The sequence below is a fragment of the Dendrobates tinctorius genome, unplaced genomic scaffold (genome assembly GCF_039654945.1).
Source record: "Dendrobates tinctorius isolate UK_male_01 unplaced genomic scaffold, ASM3965494v1 ptg000022l, whole genome shotgun sequence".
Classification (NCBI taxonomy): Eukaryota; Metazoa; Chordata; class Amphibia; order Anura; family Dendrobatidae; genus Dendrobates; species Dendrobates tinctorius.
In genome coordinates this window covers 86,113,547-86,139,657 of record NW_027361690.1, presented here as the reverse complement: position 1 = coordinate 86,139,657, position 26,111 = coordinate 86,113,547, and the positions used below count along the sequence as shown (strand labels likewise).

General features: G+C 45.0%; 1 protein-coding gene across 2 annotated transcripts in view; it reads left to right on the top strand.

The window, feature by feature from the left end:
* SLC51B (SLC51 subunit beta) overlaps positions 1-26,111 on the top strand; it is an 86,851-nt gene that overhangs the window by 16,758 nt on the left and 43,982 nt on the right. The window contains exons 1-2 of one of the 2 annotated variants that reach the window (XM_073568858.1): positions 19,623-20,147; positions 20,809-20,856. The gene's annotated coding sequence lies outside the window, so the exon portion shown is untranslated. Of the gene's footprint in view, positions 1-19,622; positions 20,148-20,808; positions 20,857-26,111 lie in introns of those variants that run through there. The other variant, XM_073568857.1, reaches the window with a different exon arrangement.

Below are 26,111 nucleotides of genomic sequence, written 5' to 3'. Positions count from 1 at the left end.
GATCTCAAACTATGACGAATTGATGGCTGAACGACCTGTAGGAAAATTGAGCTTGTGCAAGCCTAGACAGGTCCACCAGGGTCTTCTTCGTCATTATTTTGATTGTATCAAGCTACAGGTCTTCCTCTTCGTCTTGTTCCTTCTATTCTTCTGACCATGATGTCCTTCAGTAATTGCTTTCTTCATATGATGTGTCCAAAGTAAGCAATTCATAGCTTGGTGATCTTTACTTTGAGTGACATGTCTGACTTGATTTGTTCCAAGATGGAGTTGCTTGTTTTTCTTGCCATCCTTGGTATTGATAACATTCTTCTCCAGGACTACATTTAGAAGCCTTTGGCATTGATACTGCCTCTGTCTTGTTTTGTTATCATTCAGGTTTTGCATCCATGTAAAGACCAGACTGTATTACCCGTACACTGTATAGTATCGACAGAGCTCCTGTGTATAATTCTACTAATCACTTTATTACCTGTACACTGACACTATATACAGAGGTCCAGTGTATAATGACACCAATGATCACTATATTATTGGTGCACTATATACTATCTACTATACAGAGCTCCTGTGTATAATGTCACCGGTGACCTCTGTATTACCTGTACACAATATACAGAGCTCCTGTGTATAATAGTGGTAATATTGATAAAGGGCAATTTCAGAAACACAATAACAGCCTCCAGTGGTAAGGAGTGGAATTGCATCACACTTTGGCAACGTGAATAATAGCTGCCACTAGTGGTTAATTTGCAGACAGACAACAGAATCCTGACAGCAGATATATTACAAAGTTGCTTATTTTCATGAGTACTATTGATATATTAAATAAAAATTAAAATAACAGTAAACCTTTAAGGTTTTAAAGTACATGATACAACTTTAAAATTTATGATAAAAAAGTAAAATAAGCCAAATAAAAAAGTTTCATTTTCTGGTTTAAAAAAAAGGAAGAAAATATGCAGTAATATCACATTTATTACAAACTAGCTGAAGAGCCCGGCGCTGTCCGGGCATAGTAACTAACTATGATTAGTGTGATGGTGTGATATGTTATGTGGATGTCATTTTTTGTATATTCCTATTTTTCTATTTCAGTTATTTTCATAGTGTTTTTCTTATTACATTGTAAGTCTACAGCCTCACTGTATCTGTCTCTTGATGACCCCCTGTAGTGCATTAATCCCTAAGGCCCTTTGTTCTCCTCTGGGAGGCCTGGAAACCGCCTCAACTTGTTTGACTTTCCCTGGACAAGGAAGGGGGTCGGGGGAGAACAGGAGCTGGGCAAGTCAGTTCTGGAGTGGACAGGATCGTGTAAAGACTGCATTTCAGAGAGAAGGACCCATTTTATCCTCTGGTGCTAGAGTTTTGGACTCTCGTTTCCCTGGACATTTTATCCTGTTACTGGACTGCATTCTTTTTCTGGACTATCTTATCCTTTGTGTGGTGGACTGAATATGGACCTTTTCGTATTTTTTCCTGAATAAAGGTCTTGGAATTGTTCACTCTTCGCTTGCTCTGTTGATTGTGTGATACCAGAGAAGGACCCCGTGACAACTGGTGGCAGCAGTGGGATCAACAGAGCGTAACCCAATGGAGAACCACCCACAGAGTGAGTACAGAAATTGGACTGTATGCAGTTTACAGGAGAGAGCCAGAGACCTGGGCCTGGACTACCAGGGACTGACTAAAGAGGCCTTAATCGATCTACTGGTGGGTGCTAGCCTGGCCACCTCCTCCCAGATGTCTGAAGGACGAGCACTGGAGACAGAGATCCCCTTCCAGAAAAGCCAGTGGTTGGTGTGGTACGAAGAAGAGATGGCGGTTCTGGGCCCCGGCGTCTCTCAGGAGTACAAGGAGGAGGCTGCCCGCCGGGCACAGCGGAGACAGGAAGCAATGGAGCTTGAAAAAGGGAGCAACGCAATGTGGAGTGTAACCCCAACAATCCGGGAGCCTGTACGGATCACCCGGACAGAGTTTAAGCCATTTGATGAGGCTTTCGGAGATGTGGAGGGGCTCTTCAAGGACTTTGAGCAGCAGTGTGCTATGATGGAGGTGCCCCACTCTAGCTGGATGCGTTTGTTAGTGGGGCTCCTGAACAGAAGCATGGCGGAGGCTTACCGAACCATTGATGCACTGCGGAATCGGGATTATAACATTGTAAAGCGGACTATCCTGGATTACCATGCTATCACCATATCCAGACTCATATAGGGCCAAGTTCCGAGACCTCCCATGCACCACGGGGGGATCGTTTAGGATGTATGCACATAAGATGTCCGAGGCATGTCGGAGATGGCTGGAAGCAGAAAACGCCTTTACTGTGGAAGATGTTATACAGGCGTTCCTTATAGAACAATTTCTTGCCAAGTGCCCTGCAGAGGTACGGGAATGGGTGCGGGAGCGCACGCCGTGTACCGTGGATAGAGCTGCAGCCCTGGCCGATGAAGCCCTTACTATCCGGCCGCAATGGAGGAGGCTTCTGGACAATGAACCACGGCCTGCTCCCGTGCCCCGTCCCCCTCCAATTATATCTGTCCTTCCACCTAGTCGCAAGCCGATGACAATCACGCCTCACAATCCTAGGCCCCAACAGTTCCGACCACGACCTGGGGGTATCACAGATAGGAGGTGTTATGGGTGTGGGCAACCTGGACATTTGCAGTCTGGCTGTCCCTCCAGGATTCGGAGGGAGCCCCACGCAGCCCCACCTCGTCCAGGGCATCTTGTACACTCCACCACACCTGAGGAAGAGCTACCACCACCCCCACCAGAGTGGACCACGGCACCATAGATACCCCTCCTGGAGTGTACGGACTCCGGCCTCTGTCCTTTAGCTACTCAGAGCAACGGCAACGCCACCTGCAGGATGTCTTTATTGATGGATACAAAGTGTCAGGATTTAGAGACACGGGGGCATTCTTGACTATCGCTGACCCCCGTGTGGTTCGACCCGAGGCACTTTACCAGGGTCCGGGAATTCCCATTGTCCTGGCGGGGGGTGCCCGCAAATATATACAGCGAGCTTCTGTGCATTTGGATTATGGTTGTGGAGAAAAACTGTGTTGGATTGGAGTTATGGGAGGACTTCCTGCAGATATCCTCCTTGGTAACGACATTGGGGAGTTACAGTGCCAATTTGTGGGAGGAGTCACCCGACTACAGGCCCTTCAAGCACTACGTCATCCGGACCCCACCGGGGAGCAACCACCACGAACCACATCAGAGTCGGTAAGCAATACTTTCGCTGCTACTACATTGGGAGAGTCTTGGGACAGAGAGGAGTTTAGGAGAGAAATAGAGGGTGACACTACCTTAGCAGTCCTTAGGCAAAAGGCAGAAACTGGGCACATGGGAAATAATGGGGATGGCTTCACTCGAGAAAACGGACTGTATTATCATGTAACAAAGGGCAGTGACCAGGGCAACCCTGACACAACGACCAGGCAACTCATTGTCCCTCAGAAGTACCGGGCACAGCTACTTCAACTGGTCCATGACATCCCCTTGGCTGGGCATCAAGGGAGAAAAAGGACTGAAAAGAGACTCACCCAAAGTTTTTACTGGCCGGGCGTCTCGCAGTCGGTAGCCCATTATTGCCGCACCTGCGATGTGTGCCAGCGAATGCGGCATCCAGGAGCTCGACATAAGGTACCCCTGCAATCCCTGCCCATAATTGAGGAACCATTTCAACGTGTAGCCGTCGACATCATAGGTCCTCTGGCCCACCCCAGCAGGTCAGGGAAAAAATATATCCTGACCGTGGTGGACTATGCCACTAGGTATCCTGAAGCTGTGGCCCTGTCCAGTATTACAGCAGTAAAGGTAGCCGAGGCCCTTGTTACCATGTTTACCCGGGTAGGGTTTCCTAGTGAAATATTGTCGGATCAAGGCACTCAGTTCATGTCAGATCTGGTCCAGTCCCTATGGCATACCTGTGGTGTTCGAGCCAATCGCACCACCCCATACCACCCGCAGACCAACGGACTATGTGAACGCTTTAATGGAACCCTAAAAAATATGCTGAGGGCTTTTGTTGATGTTGAGAAAGACTGGGAAAAGTACCTGCCACATCTCCTCTTCGCCTATCGGGAGGTTCCCCAAGAGTCCACAGGGTTCTCCCCCGTCGAACTACTGTTTAGCCGGAAGGTCCGTGGGCCTCTCACTCTTCTGAAAGAACATTTGGAGGGAGACATCTCAGATACCGGAATGCCCATCATTCCCTATGTTCTAGAGCTCAGAGACCGTCTCGCCCAGCTAGCTACCTTCGCTAAAGAACATCAGCGAATGGCCCAGTCCATACAAAAAAACTGGTATGACCGTAATGCCAGGAACCGGGAATTTATGGAAGGACAGCAAGTGCTCATGATTACTGCTTCCCCTGCCAACAAGCTTCAAGCAGTGTGGGAAGGCCCTTATCAGGTTGTCAAGAAAATAAATGACACTAACTATGTTATTGCCCTGGACTCTAGTGGTCGACGACAGAAAACCATCCACATTAACATGCTGAAAGACTTCCACGACCGATCTCTGCCTGTTCTAGCTGTCTGCCACCCCCCTAGTGATACCGCCGACGACGAGTATCTCCCAGATCTCCTCCAGGTTGCCCAAGCGGGAGGATCACTGGAACAAGTGCCCCTGGGCTCCCATTTATCGGATATACAAAAGGACGATATTGTCGCCGTACTAAGGCCGAGGGCTGCTGCTTTCTCCTCAAAGCCGGGGAAGACTACTCTCACCAGTCACCATGTGGAAAACCCCGGACAACGCCCCATCCAGCAGGCTGCCTACCGGGTTCCAGAGGCTGTTCAAGGCATGATAAAGAACGAACTGGAGGAGATGAAACAACTGGGAGTTATTCAGCCATCTCACAGTTCTTGGGCCTCTCCTGTCGTCCTGGTCCCCAAGAAGGATGGTGCAACACGATTCTGCGTTGACTACAGACGACTAAATGATGCCACCAAGAGGGATGCTTATCCCATGACCAGGATTGATGATCTATTGGATCGTCTGGCCAGTGCCCAATTTGTGACCACGTTAGACTTGAGCAAGGGGTACTGGCAGATACCCCTAATGGAGGACGCTCGGGAGCGCTCAGCCTGCATTACTCCATTTGGGCTTTATGAGTTCCTGGGAATGCCCTTTGGGATGAAAACTGCCCCCGCTACGTTCCAGAGACTGGTGGATTGACTGTTACAACAATGTCAGGACTTTGCCTGTGCTTACTTAGACGACATTGCCACTTTTAGCACAACCTTGGAGGAACATCTTAAACACTTGGGCATAGTGCTGGACTGTATCCTTACTGCAGGACTGACCATTCGCCCTGATAAGTGCCAAATAGGGATGGCTTAGGTGCAGTACCTCGGGCATCGAGTATGGGGTGGGACACTAAAGCCTGAGCCTGCCAAGGTGGAAGCCATTAGCAACTGGTGTAGACCCCAGACTAAAAAGCAGGTACTTGCATTTTTAGGAACTGCTGGATACTATCGCAAATTTGTTTCTAACTTCAGCACCTTGGCCAAGCCCTAACCGACATGACCCTCTTGAACACGCCTAGGAATGTGACATGGACGACGGCATGCGAGAATGCCTTTTCAGCGTTAAAGACTGCCCTCATCACTGCTCCTGTCTTGGCTGCCCCGGATTATAAACGCAGGTTCCTCGTGCAGACAGATGCATCCACCTTTGGGATTGGGGCAGTACTTAGCCAAGTGAACGCCGCCGGAGAATAACATCCTGTTCCTTTTGCCAGTCGGAAACTACTGGATCGGGAAGTTGCCTATGCCACTATTGAAAAGGAGTGCCTTGCCATCGTATGGGCGCTAAAAAAATTGCAGCCATACTTGTATGGCAGAGACTTTACAATTGTTACAGACCACAACCCCCTCACATGGCTGAATCGCGTATCAGGGGACAATGGAAGATTGCTGCGGTGGAGCTTGTCCTTACAACCCTACAGCTTCTCCATCCAATACAAGCGGGGAAGCCAACACCAGAACGCCAATGGACTGTCTCGACAAGAAGAACCATAGACTCCCCAGGCCGACCTATCCCTGCCACTGTACAAGGAACTATAAATAACTGAGCAATGTGGACTAAAGTGAGCAGGCCAGAGGTCTGTGTAGACCTCATGGCGTGCTCACTTATTATGGGGGGGAAAGGTTGTGATGGTGTGATATGCTATGTGGATGTCATTTTTTGTATATTCCTATTTTTCTATTTCAGTTATTTCCATAGTGTTTTTCTTATTACATTGTAAGTCTACAGCCTTACTGTATCTGTCTCTTGATGACCCCCTGTAGTGCATTAATCCCTAAGGCCCTTTGTTCTCCTCTGGGAGGCCTGGAAACCGCCTCAAGTTGTTTGACTTTCCCTGGACAAGGAAGGGGGTCGGGGGAGAACAGGAGCTGGGCAAGTCAGTTCCAGAGTGGACAGGATCATGTAAAGATTGCATTTCAGAGAGAAGGACCCATTTTATCCTCTGGTGCTAGAGTTTTGGAATCTCGTTTCCCTGGACATTTTATCCTGTTACTGGACTGCATTCTTATTCTGGACTATCTTATCCTTGATGTGGTGGACTGAATATGGACCTTTTCGTATTTTTGCCTGAATAAAGGTCTTGGAATTGTTCACTCTTCGCTTGCTCTGTTGATTGTGTGATACCAGAGAAGGACCCCGTGACAATTAGTTATAACAAATTATAATGATATTATATATATATATAAAAAAGATGGAGGCAGCACACCATATGAAATTTTCTCTTTGAGAAAGGTCTGCATTCAAGACCAAAACATTGCCATATGGGCCATTAAATAACACTTCTTCCTAAAATTTCATATGGTGTGCTGCCTCCATCTTTTTTGATTTCTATTTACAAGGACTGGTACGTGCCTGGGAGGCTTTGCACCATACTTTTTCCTGTGATGTTGTTTCTCATTTTTTTATATATATATATATATATATATATATATATATATATTATAAAGCTGAGAGTATAGCCCCGCCCACTCTGCATAGCCACATTCACTATAATATCCCACATCATCCCATCAGCCAGAGCCACCGTACTACTAATATTCCACATCATCCCGTTAAAGCCACCGGACTACAACCCCTAATATCCCACATCATCCCGTCAGCCAGAGCCACCGGACAACTACCACTAATATCCCACATCATCCCGTCACATCAGCCGGACTACTACCCCTAATATCCCACATCATCCTGTCAGCCAGAGCCATCGGACAACTACCACTAATATCCCACATCATCCAGTCACAGCCGCCGGACTACTACCCCTAATATCCCACATCATCCCGTTAAAGCCACCGGACTACTACCCATAATATCCCACATCATCCCGTCAGCCAGAGCCACCGGACAACTACCACTAATATCCCACATCATCCCGTCACATCAGCCGGACTACTACCCCTATTATCCCACATCATCCTGTCAGCCAGAGCCATCGGACAACTACCACTAATATCCCACATCATCCAGTCACAGCCGCCGGACTACTACCCCTAATATTCCACATCATCCCGTCAGAGCCACCGGACTACTACCCCTAATATCCCACATTATCCTGTTAACCAGAACCACCAGACAACTACCACTAATATCCCACATCATCCCGTCACAGCCGCCGGACTACTACCCCTAATATCCCACATCATCCCATCAGCCCGAGCCACCGGACTACTACCCCTAATATTGCACATCATCCCATCAGCAAGAGCCACCAGACTACTACCCCTAATATCCCGCATCATCCTGTCAGTCAGAGCCACCATACTACTCCCCCTAATATCCCACATCATCCCGTCAGCCTGGGGTCAGAACCAGAGCGCTGAGTGGAATGGTCCTAACTTCCATACCGGGGATCCCTTTAAGAGAGGCCTGGCGTCAGAACCAGAGCGCTGAGTGGATTTGCCCTGACTTCCATACCAATGATCCCTTTAATAGAACCGTGGGGTGAGAATCAGAGCGCTGAGGGATTTACTCTAACTTCCATACCAGAGATCCCTTTAAGAAAGCCTGGGATCAGAACCAGAGCGCTGAGTGGATTTGCCCTGACTTGCATACCAATGATCCCTTTAATAGAACCCTGGGGTCAGAATCAGAGCACTGAGGGATTTGCCCTAACTTCCGTACAGGAGATCCCTTTAAGAGAAGCCTGGGGTCAGTACCAGAGCATATGAAGGCAATTGCCCTGACTCCATACCAGAGATCCCTTTAAGAAAGGCCTGGGGTCAGTACCAAAATGCTGGGTCGATTTGCCCTAACTTGCATACCATTGATCCACGGGAGGGGGGATTCATTTCTGTCATGTGCTCTGTGCTCCTTTCTGGGGGGCAGACAATGGCTGGGAGCTTATGTTCCTGGGGATGCTAGATTTCTCCCTTCATGTCAGTGTCTGCTGAGGTGTTGTCAAGTGGGAAAACTTGCTCATAGCAGCCAATCACAGCTCAGTTACTGTTAGCCAGCTCTGGTGAAATGAGAGATGCTTAGTGATTGGTTGCAAGGAAAACTGTTGACCATTGTAACCAATCATAGCTGAGCTTCTTTTGAACAGCTCTGGTGAAATGAAAGATGCTTCGTGATTGGTTGGTGATACACACATACATACATTCATTTTTATATATAGAGATAATAGCACTGTCATTGTTAATTTTTAAAGGAAATCTATCAGTAGGATCAACCCTCCTAAGCCAGCTAAATGGGCATGTAGGTCATAAGAAGTTGAATAAAAAGATCTGCGATCCAGAGTCTTATTCCAGAGAAATCCATGTTTTTCTTATATGAAAATGAGCTGTTCAGGACTATGAGTCTGACACTGATTTGCATGAGAATCTGCCTCCAGAGATTACTATAAATATAAGGTAACATTACAAGTGTGCTGTGTAATGGTTACCAGTGTTACCAGTGAGATGTGTAATGGCCACTCTCTGCTCTCTTGATCTCACTGCAGAACTGTGTGTGATTATACCTGACTCATCTGCAGGTTCCTCTCAGCTTCCATCTCACAGGCAGACAGTGCTGTAATACAGCAGAGCTGTAGCTTCTAAGGTGTTTGTTATGAGACAAAGTTCAGTATTACTGTTCTGTGTTAGTTACATGTCTCACACTGGTAACGCCTCCTTTCATTTATAATAAGCTGTGTGGTCAGATTCTCAGGGAGATCTATGTCCGACCCATAGTCCCGAACAGCTTATCTACATATAAGATAAACATTGATTTCTCTGGAATAAGACATCAGATTGCAGATTTCAAGGTATCATTGTATTCAGCTTCCTGTGATCTACATGCCCATATAGACGGCTTAGGAGGGTAGATCCTACGGACAGATGTTTTTTAATTTTATTTAAGAAGTACATTCACTTTCTGGTTTATTGCGCTAAATAGAATGGAGTGTGGCTTTTAGGTTACTCAATACCACTATAGTTACAAACATTGTCGGATAAACAGTGGTAGTGAAATGATAGGTATTTGTAGTTCAGTAGCTGTGCCGTATTGCCCATTTGGTTAGAAATCTCAGGAACATTGTGCAACACATAGTAAAAGAAAAGTAAGCAATGTGCCAATAATGTGCCGCTTCTTTGGCCTTGTTTCCTCTTTGCACTCTCTTTAGGGAATTACACGGCAAGCAATTTTCTCGGATGAGCGTGCTGTTTGCTGGGTGGTGACTAGGGTCTGACGACTTCCGGTTTCATGGTGCGCTGGAACGCACCGCCATCATTACATTGATGGCGCTGGTCTCCAACTACCGGGGGCAGAGGGCCTGTCTTATGGTCATGCGCAGAGCAGACGATGCGCTACATATATCCGGACAATTGATTTCCCTATACAGCTGCATGTAATGGGCAATTTTAATAGCGGCGCGCAATTGGTCGCACACTCCTATTTATATCACATGATTCCCCACATCTATACACGCCCCCTGAAGAAGGAATCACGAAACGTGCATTGGGGTGGGAAAGGACGCCATCAGCACTTAGCACTTTACTGGGTTCCCGTGCGCCATTGTATATCTGACTCCAATTGAGGTAATATGCAATACAATTTAATTTTTGAGTACCTTATGTATCTGGTGGGTAGTCACATGGGATTTTAAATTGAGTAATTTTTTCCTGTTTCCCTGTGTACATGTCGTATTGGATCATGGAGTCTTATTACTATATATAACTGCATTAGCTGTTATTTTCCATTGCTGTCAGTGGATTCTAAGGGATATTTTTTCTAAAATTTCAATGCATTTTTAGTGCCTTGGTGGTCCTTTTTTCCTATTATTGTGAGGCACCTTGTAGATAATTATGTATGACATTGGTTCATTTATTTAAAAAATATATTAATTAAACATGATTTTTTAATGAACCTTTTCGCTGGTTTGGTTCTTTGGTGGTGTACTGGACATTTTTGCACGTCCATGTTCACACGTGTGGTTTTGAATGTGTTATAATTGAACCTAGGATTTTGTAGACTTTGCTCAGGTTGATATTAATGTGCCAGTAATGTCTGATTTCTAACAGCATAGAGTTAACGGCAATGTAGCAATGACAGCAATACTGTGTAAGACAAATCCACAGCAGTAACCGCTACCATGTTTGCCTTTTTGATTTGCAATTTTTATTTATCCTTTGAGAATTACCAAAGAAAATTGCTTCAAAAAGTGGTCTTCTCTTAGAAAATGCCCAGTATACATAATATATGGTAAAAGTGAAAATCTTTCATGGGAAATGTGATCTGGATAAGGGCGCTGTCTTCAAAGGAAATGGTCTTTTGGAGAGGTTTCACTGCATTTGTGATTAGTGGGGTGTAGACACTAGATAAATTCCTTCATCTGTGATATTTTATAAGCAGACTACATTAATTTAGAAATATGTTATACATTTTGATTCCATTTTACCACATTATCCAAAGAACTGTCGGAACGTCATGTCGCACTTATTAAATTTCTGTGGAACTGTAAGTAATTGAGTATCCATAGGAACACAGAATGTTCTCATAAAACACATTCCTGTTCGTGGTTCTGACAAAGCCTCTGGATCATCATCTTACAACAATAAAGGGAGAAGACTGTGAAGCGTAATCACCTTTTAGGGATTGTAAAGAAAAGTTTTGTGTTTTGGATCTACTTAAAGTTTGTTTAAGAATAGGAGCTCCAAAATTCTTTAATCTAGCACTAACTGAACTTGTCAGGTATCAGATTGTCATACGATTCTAAAAAAATATGTAAATTGTATCCATCTCATATCGCTTAGTGCCTAAGCAATACACTTTGTGCAGAATTATTAGGCAAATGAGTATTTTGCTCACATCATCCTTTTTATACATGTTGTCCTACTCCAAGCTGTATAGGCTTGAAAGCCAACTGCCAATTATGTAAATCAGGTGATTTGCATCTCTATAACGAGGAGGGGTGTGGTCTAATGACATCAACACCCTATATAAGGTGTGCTTAATTATTAGGCAACTTCCTTTCCTTTGGCAAAATGGGTCAGAAGAGAGACTTGACAGACTGAAAAGTCAAAAATTGTGAGATGTCTTGCAGAGGGATGCAGCAGTCTTGAAATTGCCAAACTTTTGAAGTGTGATCACCAAACAATCAAGCGTTTCATGGCAAATAGCCAACAGGGTCGCAAGAAGCGTGTTGATATAAAAAGGCGCAAAATAACTGTCCATCAATTGAGGAAAATCAAGCCTGACGCTGCCAAGATGCCATTTGCTACTAGTTTTGCCATATTTCAGAGCTGCAATGTTACTGGAGTATCAAAAAGCACAAGGTGTGCCATACTCAGGGACATGGCCAAGGTAAGGAAGGCTGAAAAATGACCACCTTTGAGCAAGAAACATAAGATAAAACATCAAGACTGGGCCAAGGAATATCTTAAGACTGATTTTTCTAAGGTTTTATGGACTGATGAAATGAGAGTGACTCTTGATGGGCCAGATGGATGGGCCTGAGGCTGGATCAGTAAAGGGCAGAGAGCTCCACTCCGAATCAGACACCAGCAAGGTGGAGGTGGGGTACTGGTATGGGCTGGTATAATCAAAGATGAACTTGTGGGACCTTTTAGGGTTGAGAATGGAGTGAAGCTCAACTCCCAAACCTACTGCCAGTTTCTGGAAGACACCTTCAAACAGTGGTACAGGAAGAAGTTGGTATCATTCAAGAAAAACATGATTTTCATGCAGGACAATGCTCCATCACATGCATCCAAATACTCCACAGCGTGGCTGGCCAGTAAAGGTCTAAAAGAAGAAAAAACAATGACATGGACTCCTTGTTCACCTGATCTGATCCCCATAGAGAACCTGAGGTCGCTCATAAAATGTGAGATCTACAGGGAGGGAAAACAGTACACCTCTTGGAACAGTGTCTGGGAGGCTGTGGTGGCTGCTGCACACAATGTTGATCGTAAACAGATCAAGCAACTGACAGAATCAATGGATGGAAGACTTTTGAGTGTCATCCTAAGGAAAGGTGGCTATATTGGTCACTGATTTTTTTTTGTTTTGCTTTTGAATGTCAGAAATGTTTATTTCTAAATTTGTGATGCTCTATTGGTTTACCTGATGAAAATAAATAAGTGAGATGGGTATATATTTGTTTTTTATTAAGTTGACTATTAAATCTGCACAGTAATAGTTACCTGCACAAACAGATATCCTCCTAAGATAGCCAAATCTCAAAAAAACCCATTCCAACTTCCAAAAATATTAAGCTTTGATATTTATGAGTCTTTTGGGTTGATTGAGAACATAGTTGTTGTTCAATAATAAAAAGAATCCTCTCAAATACAACTTGCCAAATAATTCTGCACACAGTGTAATGACATTTTGGAAGTTTCCGATATTCATCCAATGTTGTTTCTGGCAATGCCTACTGCCTGCCCCAACCTCCTATATGTATCCAGTTATGAAAGTATTTCCACCTGCTCTGACCTCTGCCACTTCACCACATTTTTCTCCATTGCTTTAGTACCAATAATTAGTCTATAGTCCAGAAAGGCATAAGCTGTTGCTGATGGAGACTATAAGGTCGAAACATGGGGATTTTTTATGGGAAAGTACATAGCTCCTTGTAGGGGTTTAAAGGGGTTGTCTAGGGCATGAGTATTTCCTGCAGAGAAGGGGGACAGCTGTTATGATTGGGTCACCGAGGAGGAAAGCAAGACCAAGCTAAGCCACAGAAAACCAGAGAGGTTGGTAACTAAGCGGATTGCAGACCCCTGATCCTATCCACACAACTAGCAGTAGCCGTGGAGCGTACCTACGATGATCCTAGACGCCTCGACACAGCCGGAGAACTAAATAAGCCTAAAGTAAGAAAGGGGAAATCTAAACTGCCCCAGAGCAGACCCCAAAGGAATAGATAGCCCCCAAACATATATTGTCAGTGAGACAAGATGAAAACACAAACGCAGATAGGAAAATAGACTGAGCAAACGATGGGGCCCACACTAACTAGACAGGACAGGAAAGGAAAGACTCTGCCTGCAATCACGCAAAAAAGCCTGCAAAAAATGCCCAACACGTCTGATAGAAAAATACTGAAGTCACTAGACTTTGCCCACTATATCAGCACTCTGGTATATTCTGAAAGCAGAGCAAAAAGAGGCCAATCTAATAAGGGACAAAAACAAACTGGCACAAGCAGTAACATAAGGATGGAAATTCAGCACAGCCCCAGCCAGAGCTGGCTGAACACACAAAACTGAAATAGACAAAACCAGATTAAATGTGAACAATAACAAAAGAACACTTAGCTGAGCATGGAGGGACTGAGCTTGAAACTAAGACCTCAGGAGGCAGGAAAAAATCACCAGCAGGGATCGAGGGAGTCGACTGTCTTAAATCCAGTCAGAAACTCCAGATCTCCAGTCATCCTCCTCATTATCAGGTGGCAGGCCTCTGTTAATTAGATCAGCTCCATTACCTCCAGTAACCACCAGAGGGAGCCCGGAAAGAGAACTCGCAACCCCTCTGTCAATATGTTAAATATTATTAGTTATGGATTTATATATATTAGTTATGGAGTTGTATTCTTATTATACCCAGTTCTGTACATTGCTTTAGCTGACACTACATAGGTTATTCTTGGAAGTTTAGCTCATGTCAGCTCCACTACATATTTAAGTTTAGCTCATGTTAAAAGTCAACTCCATATGTAGAGATCACGTGCTTTAAGAGACGTATATAATTCATGGCTAACTCTAGAGGGCGCTTGCTTGCTCCTTCCCTATTGCCATGAAACACATTCGAGGAGTCATCCTTGCTCGGACATGACATTATGGACAGCTGGTATTTCACTTGATGGCTACGTGAGAAGCCGAAGAGAGACAGATGCCATTTGCCATGTGAGATCCCAGAGAAAGAAGGTGACAAGCTTTGCTATGGACAAATGGACAATCTCTTTATAATCATGCACCTATTTTTATGTTTTTCTGTAATAATCTTTTCTTTGATGGAAGAATCCAAATAAACCACTACATTTTATCTGGTAACTAGTCCTAAGTATTTTACAAGAATACGCATTATTTTACACAATATAACCAGCTCCACTACCTTCACCAGTAACCAGAGGTAGGCCAGAAAACGAATTCACAACAGACAGCCATGGGTTCCAATGTGGGCCCCACATATGCTAACATCTACATGGCTGTCTTCAAGGATAGGTTCTTGTACAGTTCTTCTAGGTGGTGCCATGTCTGTAGATGGTGGTGCTATATTGATGGTGTTTTACTTTTGTGGGAAGGGGGCATGGAGGAACTCCTTGCCTTCCATTTTGGTCAGTGAGGTCTATACATAATTACAGTTCACATTAACAAGTTCTACTGTGGTCGTCAAAGTACTTATTTATTTGTGAAATCATCTGATAAGAACAACATCCTCTTTTTATTGTTTTGTTAGATATTGGGTCTAGTAAAAAAACATTACAAACAACCAGCGGACTGGCCCACCGGAGGATTCTCCGGTGGGCCCTGGCATCTGGTGGGCCCTGGCACCTGCAGGCATACAGGGCCAGCAGTTGCCTAGGGCCCCCGCTGCTCCAGGGGCCCCCAGCCAGTGGTGTGTCGCACACCATGCAGCTGCTATGGGGGCCCCTGCCAGCGGAGCAGCAGCGGGTGTCAGGAGGCAGGAGCCCCGTCCCCGCTGCTAAAGAGAAATGAATATTCACTGCGAAGCAGTGAATATCATTTCAGGTCTCCACCCCCCAGAGGCCCCGCCCCCAGCCCAGTAAGCCGCTCTGCATCAGGGCCGGCGCCGCCCTCAGTCCTCTCTGCTCCTGGCTCACAGCCAGTGCGCGATGACGTCACTACATCGCGCACCCGCTGTGTGTCTGGCAGAGGGGGCAGCTCCTGACACTGAAGCCGGGATCAGCGTGGGAGCGAGGAGGAGAGGTGAGTATTGTGTTTTGGTTTTTTTTTTATATCTCTCTCGCTCTCTCTATCTGTCTCTCTCTCTATCTATCTCTATATCTCTATATATCTCTCTCTCTATCTCTCTTATATCTATCTATCTTTCTATCTCTATCTATTATCTATATCTATCTATCTCTATATCTATCTCTATCCATTATCTATATCTATCTATTTCTATATCTATCTCTATCTATCGCTCTATCTTTATATCTATCTTTCTATCTCTACATCTATCTCTATATCTATCTATCTATCTCTATATCTTTCTATATATATCTCTATATCTATCTATTATGTCTATCTATCTATCTCTATATCTATCTTACTCTTATCTCTATATCTATTATCTCTATATTTATTATCTATCTAGCTACCATCTATATCTATCTATCTTTATCTATATATATCTCTATCTAATATCTATATCTATCTATCTCTATACCTATCTATCTATTTATCTATCCGTTATCTATCTCTATATCTTTTCTCTGTATCTATCTATATATCTATATCTCTCGCTATCTATCGCTCTATCTCTATATCTATATCTATCTCTATATCTATCTTTATATCTATATATCTATATCTATATCTATCTCTATATCTATATCTATTTCTATATCTATCTCTATATCTCTCTCTATAGCTATCTATCTATATATCTCTATCTATCTCTATATCTATCTCTCTGTATATCTTCTATCGCTCTATCTCTATATCTATCTTTCTATCTCTATATCTATATATCTATCTATCTTTCTCTACTTATCTCTATATCTTTTCTCTGTATCTATCTCTCGCTATATCTATATATATCTATCTCTATATATATATCTATTATCTCTATATCTATATCTATTTCTCTCTATATCTCTCTCTATATCTATCTATTTATCTCTATCTCTATATCTATCTCTCTGTATATATATCTATCTATCTCTATATCTATCTCTATATCTATCTATCTATCTTTCTCTATCTATCTATCTATCTATTTATCTCTATTATCTATATCTATATCTATCTATCTATCGCTCTATCTCTATATCTATCTCTACATCTATCTCTATATCTATCTTTCTATCTATCTATATATCTATATCTATATCTATCTATTATGTCTATCTATCTAGCTATCTCTATTATCTATATCTACCTATCTCTATATCTTTCTATCTTACTCTATCTCTATATCTATCTGTTATCTCTATATTTATTATCTATCTATCTCTATCTATTATCTATATCTATCTCTATCTATTTATCAATCTCTGTATCTATCTCTCTATATCTATCTCTCTCTCTATCTACCGCTCTCTCTATCTCTATCTATCTTTATATCTATATCTATCTATCTCTATATCTATCTATTATCTCTATATCTATCTACCTATCTATCTCTATATCTATCTCTATATCTATATCTGTTTCTCTCTATATCTATCTCTATATCTCTCTCTAGCTATCTATATATTATCTCTATATCTATCTATCTATCTATTATCTCTATATCTATCTATCTATCTATCTCTATATCTATCTATCTATCTATCTCTATATCTATCTGTTATCTCTATATCCATATCTATCTCTATATCTATCTATCTCTATATCTATCTTTCTATCTAACACTATATCTCTATATCTATCTCTATATCTCATTATCTATCTATCTCTATCTCTCTCTTTATCTATCTATCTATTGATCTATCCATCTATCTCTATATCTATCTCTATATCTATCTATTATATCTATCATCTCTATTATCTATATCTATCTATCCATCTATCTATCTAGCTATCTCTATCTATCTCTATATATCTCTCTCTATATCTATCTATCTTTCTAACTCTATATCTATCAATCTCTATACATATCTCTATATCTAGCTATTATCTCTATATCTATCTCTATATCTATCTTTCTATATCTATCTGTCTCTATATCTATCTCTATATCTATCTATCTATCTATCTATCTATCTCTATATCTATTATCTCTATATATATATATATCTATATCTATTTTTATTTATAGCCATCTATCTATATATATTTATCTCTATATCTATCTATATATGTCTATATTATTATTATTATATCTGTATATCTCTATCTATTATCTATCCCTATCTATTATCTATCTCTATCTATATATCTATCTCTATATCTTTCTATCTATAGCTATCTATCTCTATATCTATCTATCTATCTATCTATCTATCTATCTATCTATCTATCTATCCATTATCTATTTTCTATCTATATCTATCTACCTATCGATCTATCTATCTATCTATCTATATTTCTTTCTATATCTATCTTTATATCTATCTCTATCTATCTCTATGAATCTTTCTATCTATATCTATCCATTATCTACTTTCTATCCATTATCTACTATCCATCTCTATATCTATCTATTTCTACATCTATCTTTCTATCTATCTATATCGATCTAACTCTATATCTATATATCTATATAGCATTATACCCTATGAGGGGGTGCATTATTCCCTATGAGGGGGGCAGTATTATACCCTATGAGGGGGCAGCATTATACCCTATGAGGAGGCAGCATTATACCCTATGAGGAGGGCAGCATTATTCCCTATGAGGGGGTGCATTATTCCCTATGAGGGGGTGCATTATTCCCTATGAGGGGGGCAGTATTATACCCTATGAGGGGGCAGCATTATACCCTATGAGGAGGCAGCATTATACCCTATGAGGAGGCAGCATTATACCCTATGAGGGGGTGCATTATTCCCTATGAGGGGGGCAGTATTATACCCTATGAGGGGGCAGTATTATACCCTATGAGGGGGCAGCATTATACCCTATGAGGAGGCAGCATTATACCCTATGAGGGGGCAGCATTATACCCTATGAGGAGGCAGCATTATACCCTATGAGGAGGGCAGCATTATTCCCTATGAGGGGGTGCATTATTCCCTATGAGGGGGGCAGTATTATACCCTATGAGGGGGGCAGTATTATACCCTATGAGGGGGCAGTATTATACCCTATGAGGGGGTGCATTATACCCTATGAGGGGGTGCATTATACCCTATGAGGGGGGCAGTATTATACCCTATGAGGGGGTGCATTATTCCCTATGAGGGGGGCAGTATTATACCCTTTGAGGGGGGCAGTATTATATTCTATGAGATGGCTGCATTATATTCTATGAGATGGCTGCATTATACTATGTGAGGGGGCTGCTTTATATTCTATGAGGGGGCTACCCCAACTCCTGCTACATAATTAAGACATGTACAACCTTATATTATACCCGGATATTAGCGTGTTTTACCGCATAATTGGTGGTCTGGTATTTAACTCTATGCAGCTACATAGTGGGCCCCAAGAATGATTTTCTCTGGTGGGCCCAAGGTGTTCCAGTCCGACGCTGCAAACAACACTGGGTACCCCTGGGATGGGCAATTTTCCATGCTTAGCTTGTACGTGCTGTAGCAATATGTTGAAGGGAGATTCTTTATCCCACCTAAGGATTGGTAAGAGTATAAAAAAAAGAATTAGATACACGTGTTCATCTAATTTTGAAATGTATTTGATATCTTGTCCTCGTGGGTTGTTCTATGTGGATGAGACCACTATGGAAATACAAGCACATATTACCGTATTTTTCGGACCATAAGACGCACTTTTTCCCAAAAAATTTTTTGGGGAAAGTGGGGGGGTGCGTCTTATGGTCGCAATATACTCACACTGGTGCGGGTGCGGCGGGTGCGGCATGGCTCTGTGGTGGGCTGTGCTCCGGTGCAGGGGCAGCGGCATGGGGGGCTCCGCTGGCGCCGGCATTTCCTCAAAGCCCGGAGGCCCCCGCACATCCGTTGCTGCCATGTTGCGGTGGCATCCGGGAACATGGACACCGGGAAGATGGCGGCCGGTCCGGGTACTGCGCATTCTCAGGTACAGATCTCGTCCCGAGATCTCAGGAGACGAGATTCAAATCTCGGCAACGAGATCTCATCTCCCGAGATCTCGGGACGAGATCTGAACCTGAGCATGCGCAGTACCCGGACCGGCGGCCATCTTCTCGGTGTCCATGTTCCCGGAGGCCACCGCAACATGGCAACAACGGATGTGCGGGGGCCTCCGGGCTTTGAGGAAATGCCAGCGGAGCCTCTACCCCTGTACTGGAGATGCTGCCCCTGCATCTGAGCACAGCGCCCCTGCACCTGAGCACAGCAGAGTTCCCCCAGCACAGCGCCCCAGCACAAGCACAGTCCCCCCAGCACAGCACGGTGCCCCCAGCACAGCCTCACAGCACAGTGCCCCCAGAACAAGCACAGTGTCCCCAGCACAGCACCCCAGCACAAGCAGAGTGCCCCCAGCACAGCACAGTGCCCCCAGCACAGCACGGTGCCCCAGCACAAGCACAGTGCCCCCAGCACAGCACGGTGCCCCAGCACAAGCACAGTGCCCCAGCACAAGCACGATGCCCCCAGCACAGCCCCACAGCACAGTACCCCCAGCACAGCGCAACAGCACAGTGCCACTAACACAAGCACAGTGCCCCCAGCACAGCACGGTGCCCCAGCACAGCCCCGCTTCCCCAGCACCCCTGCCCCTGCACAGAGCTGCCACCGCACCAGCTTGGGATGGGATTTCCTAGAGGCCACCGTACCAGCCTGGAACACCGAACGACCCCTGTGACCACTTCTCCACCTGTGCTGGATCCCTTCCCTGGTAAGCTGAATTCAGACTGTAAGATGGACCCCTATACTGAATGGGAGGAGACACAGATTAGATATTAGAAAAAACTTTTTGACAGTTAGAGTGATCAATGAATGGAACAGGCTGCCACGAGAAGTGGTGAGTTCTCCTTCAATGGAAGTCTTCAAACAGAGGCTGGACAGACATCTGACTGGGATGATTTAGCAAATCCTGCTTTGAGCAGGGGGTTGGACCAGATGGCCCAGGAGGTCCCTTCCAACTCTACGATTCTATGATACTATGATTCTATGATTCTATTTGACACCTTATTATTTTGTTCCCTATTTTCCTTCTGAAAATTGGGGTGCGTCTTATGGTCCGGTGCATCTTATAGTCCGAAAAATACTGTAGTAAACATAAAAACGCAATTAGGATGGGCTTTATTGACCTACCAATACCAAAACACATAGGTTTACGGTGCTAGACAGTGTACTGGTAGATCCAGAGAAAAGGGGGCGGCAGACTGTGAATCTTAAAGAGAAAGGTGCTTTGTTGGATTTATGAATTGGAGAATCTTTAATCTAAATGTCTTAATTTGGAATGTAATATTCTTGGATGTTTACAATAATGTTATTTATTCTGGCATGTTATCTGGATCAGTATGTTTTTAATGGTTTTGCTTCTTTATTTTTAGACTATCACCTATGGCACATTAAAGTGAGGGGATGACAAGGATTATGTGGTAGGTGGCTTTGCTGAAAATTCTTATCGACCCCTCCATCTTCCCTCCCTCTTTTCTCTCTTCTTGATTGTTTAAAAAAATAATTTTTTGATCAATATTATTTTTTTAGGTTTTATTCCTCTTCCCTCTCTCCCACCCTTTTTTCTTCCTACCTCTCCTTTTTTTTTGGAATTTTAATATATATAATGTTTTTTCTATTTGTGATATACAGGACCTGCGGTCATGTGACCGCTATTTGTAGTCAGGTGATCTGATCACCATGTCATCGATATTACTTTATCTGCGATTGGACGTATCCTCCAAGATAGGTGCAATTTTGCATTTTTAGGAGCTCTTGGGCTGCAAAGTGCCCATATATTGTTTTTGCACAGGGGCCCTTTTCTGTCTGTGTCCGCCAATGCAAGGATATGAATAGTTTTAAAGTCCTTGAAGAATTAGTAGTAGACACATGATATTCTATCACACCCTGCAATCCATTGCCAGATTACAGACTTCTACAAATTGCAACCTGCCATCTGCATAGTGACCATATGGAATTGCAGCATTCTTCACAGCTGTGACTATTTCTACAAATTTTATTAGGAAGTTTTTACAACAGTGAAATGTTAATTAAAAAAAATGAAAGGTGGCTGCCGGACACATAGTGGATGTATCACAGAGGTGGTTGTCCGTTCTTTATTTCAAAATATTTAAAAATGTTGTAAACACATATTGTCTGGCACTATACACACAGAGGCACAGATCAAAGCGTTTTAACGAGTAGCGTAGCTACGGGGGGGGGGGGCAGAGGGGGCCGTGACCCCGGGCCCTGCATTCTGAGGGGGCCCTCTTGGAGCTACCCTACTGTAACTGCATCGGCGTGCGCATCATGCCAATACAGTTACATTCTTCGGCAGAGCAGGGAGAACCAATCTCCCTGCTCTGCCGTCCGGCCGCTATGGGGCCCCTGAGCAGGCAATGGGGGGCCCTGTGCCAGCAGTGACCGCACTGATGAGAGAAGGAGCGAGCGCTTCTTCTCCCATCATCCCCCTCTCACCATCTGACAGCGGGCGCAATGACGTCACTGCCCGGCGCCCGCTGTCAGGAGATGAGCAGGAAGCAGCGCAGGAGCCGGGAGGAAGAGAAGTGAGTACTGGATTTATTATTTTTGTAATGGGGTGCATGTGATGGTGTGATATGTTATGTGGATATCATTTTTTGTATATTCCTATTTTTCTATTTCAGTTATTTTCATAGTGTTTTTCTTATTACATTGTAAGTCTACAGCCTCACTGTATCTGTCTCTTGATGACCCCCTGTAGTGCATTAATCCCTTAGGCCCTTTGTTCTCCTCTGGGAGGCCTGGAAACCGCCCCAACTTGTTTTGACTACCCCTGGACAAGGAATGGGGTGGGGAGAACAGCAGCTGGACAAGTCAGTTCCAGTGTGGGCAAGATCGTGTACAGACAGCACTTCAGAGAGAGAAGGACCCATTTTATCCTCTGGTGCTAGAGTTTTGGAATCTCGTTTCCCTGAACATTTTATCCTGATACTGGACTGCATTCTTATTCTGGACTATCTTATCCTTTGTGTGGTGGACTGAATATGGACCTTTTCGTATTTTTGCCTGAATAAAGGTCTTGGAATTGTTCACTCTTCACTTGCTCTGTTGTTTGTGTGATACCAGAGAAGGACTCCGTGACAACTGGAGAACCACCCACAGAGTGAATACAGAAATTGGACTGAATGCAGTTTTTACAGGAGAGAGCCAGAGACCTGGGCCTGAACTACCAGGGACTGACTAAAGAGGCCTTAATCGATCTACTGGTTGACGCTAGCCCGGCCACCTCCTCCCAGATGTCTGAAGGACGAGCACTGGAGACAGGGATCCCCATCCAGAAAAGCCAGTGGTTTGTGTGGTATGAAGAAGAGACGGCGGTTCTGGGCCCCGGCGTCTCTCAGGAGTACAAGGAGGAGGCTGCCCGCCGGGCACAGCGGAGTCAGGAAGCAATGGAGCTTGAAAAAGGGAGTAACACAATGTGGAGTCTAACCCCAACAATCCGGGAGCCTGTACGGATCACCCCTGACTCATATAGGGCCAAGTTCAGAGACCTCCCATGCACCACGGGGGGATCGTTTAGGATGTATGCACATAAGATGTCCGAGGCATGTCGGAGATGGCTGGAAGCAGAAAACCCCTTTACTGTGGAAGATGTTATACAGGCGTTCCTTATAGAACAATTTCTTGCCAAGTGCCCTGCAGAGGTACGGGAATGGGTCCGGGAGCGCACGCCGTGTACCGTGGATAGAGCTGCAGCCCTGGCCGATGAAGCCCTTACTATCCGGGGGCAATGGAGGAGGCTTCTGGACAATGAACCACGGCCTGCTCCCGCGCCCCGTCCCCCTCCAATTATATCTGCCCTTCCACCTAGTCGCAAGCCAATGACAATCACGCCTCACAATCCTAGGCCCCAACAGTTCCGACCATGACCTGGGGGTATCACAGATAGGAGGTGTTATGGGTGTGGGCAACCTGGACATTTGCAGTCTGGCTGTCCCACCAGGATTCGAAAGGAGCCCCACGCAGCCCCACCTCGTCCAGTGCATCTTGTACATTCCACAACACCTGAGGAAGAGCTACCACCACCCCCACCAGAGTGGACCACCGACCACGGCACCTTAGATACCCCTCCTGGAGTGTACGGACTCCGGCCTCTGTCCTTTAGCTACTCAGAGCAACGGCAACGCCACCTGCAGGATGTCTTTATTGATGGATACAAAGTGTCAGGATTTAGAGACACGGGGGCATTCTTGACTATCGCTGACCCCCATGTGGATAGACTCGAGGCAATTTACCAGGGTCCAGGAATTCCCATTGTCCTGGCGGGGGGTGCCCGCAAATATGTACAGCGAGCTTCTGTGCGTTTGGATTATGGTTGTGGAGAAAAACTGTGTTGGATTGGAGTTATGGGAGGACTTCCTGCAGATATCCTCCTTGGAAACGACATTGGGGAGTTACAGTGCCAATTTGTGGGAGCAGTGACCCGACTACAGGCCCTTCAAGCACTACGTCATCCGGACCCCACCGGGGAGCAACCACCACGAACCGCATCAGAGTCGGTAAGCAATACTTTCGCTGCTACTACATTGGGAGAGTCTTGGGACAGAGAGGAATTTAGGAGAGAAATAGAGGGTGACACTACCTTAGCAGCCCTTAGGCGAAAGGCAGAAACTGGGCACATGGGAGATAATGGGGATGGCTTCACTCGAGAAAACGGACTGTATTATCGTGTAACAAAGGGCAGTGACCAGGGCAACCCTGACGCAATGACCAGGCAACTCATTGTCCCTCAGAAGTACAGGGCACAGCAACTTCAACTGGCCCATGACATCCCCTTGGCTGGGCATCAAGGGAGAAAAAGGACTGAAAAGAGACTCACCCAAAGTTTTTACTGGCCGGGCGTCTCGCAGTCGGTAGCCCATTATTGCTGCACCTGCGATGTGTGCCAGCGAATGTGGCATCCAGGAGCTCGACATAAGGTACCCCTGCAATCCCTGCCCATAATTGAGGAACCATTTCAATGTGTAGCCGTCGACGTCAAAGGTCCTCTGGCCTACCCCAGCAGGTCGGGGAAAAAATATATCCTGACCGTGGTGGACTATGCCACTAGGTATCCTGAAGCTGTGGCCCTGTCCAGTATTACAGCAGTAAAGGTAGCCGAGGCCCTTGTTACCATCTTTACCTGGGTAGGGTTTCCTAGTGAAATATTGTCGGATCAAGGCACTCAGTTCATGTCAGATCTGGTCCAGTCCCTATGGCATACCTGTGGTGTTCGAGCCATTCGCACCACCCCATACCACCCACAGACCAACGGACTATGTGAACGCTTTAATGGAACCCTAAAAAATATGCTGAGGGCTTTTGTTGACGTTGAAAAAGACTGGGAAAAGTACCTGCCACATCTCCTCTTCGCCTATCGGGAGGTTCCCCAAGAGTCCACAGGGTTCTCTCCCTTCGAACTACTGTTTAGCCGGAAGGTCCGTGGGCCTCTCACTCTTCTGAAAGAACATTTGGAGGGAGACATCTCAGGTACCGGAATGTCCATCGTTCCCTATGTTCTAGAGCTCAGAGACCGTCTCACCCAGCTAGCTACCTTCGCTAAAGAACATCAGCGAATGGCCCAGTCCAGACAAAAAACCTGGTATGACCGTAATGCCAGGAACCGGGAATTTATGGAAGGACAGCAAGTGCTCATGATTACTGCTTCCCCTGCCAACAAGCTTCAAGCAGTGTGGGAAGGCCCTTATCAGGTTGTCAAGAAAATTAATGACACTAACTATGTTATTGTCCTGGACTCTAGTGGTCGACGACAGAAAACCGTCCACATTAACATGCTGAAAGACTACCACGACCAATCTCTGCCTGTTCTAGCTGTCTGCCACCCCCCTAGTGATACCGCCGACGACGAGTATCTCCCAGATCTCCTCCAGGTTGCCCAAGCGGGAGGATCACTGGAACAAATGCCCCTGGGCTCCCATTTATCGGATATACAAAAGGACGGTATTGTCGCCGTACTAAGGCCGAGGGCTGCTGCTTTCTCCTCAAAGCTGGGGAAGACTACTCTCACCAGTCACCATGTGGAAACCCCCGGACAACGCCCCATCCAGCAGGCTGCCTGCCGGGTTCCAGAGGCTGTTCAAGGCATGATAAAGAAAGAACTGGAGGAGATGAAACAACTGGGAGTTATTCAGCCATCTCACAGTTCTTGGGCCTCTCCTGTCGTCCTGGTCCCCAAGAAGGATGGTACAACACGAAGCTGCGTTGATTACAGACGTCTAAATGATGCCACCAAGAGGGATGCTTATCCCATGCCCAGGATTGATGATCTATTGGATCCTCTGGCCAGTGCCCAATTTGTGACCACGTTAGACTTGAGCAAGGGGTACTGGCAGATACCCCTAACGGAGGACGCTCGGGAGCGCTCAGCCTTCATTACTCCATTTGGGCTTTATGAGGTCCTGGGAATGCCCTTTGGGATGAAAACTGCCCCCGCTACTTTCCATAGACTGGTGGATCGACTGTTACAACAATGTCAGGACTTTGCCTGTGCTTACTTAGACGACATTGCCATTTTTAGCACAACCTGGGAGGAACATCTTAAACACTTGGGCATAGTGCTGGACTGTATCCTTACTGCAGGACTGACCATTCGCCCTGATAAGTGCCAAATAGGGATGGCTGAGGTGCAGTACCTCGGGCATAGAGTAGGGGGTGG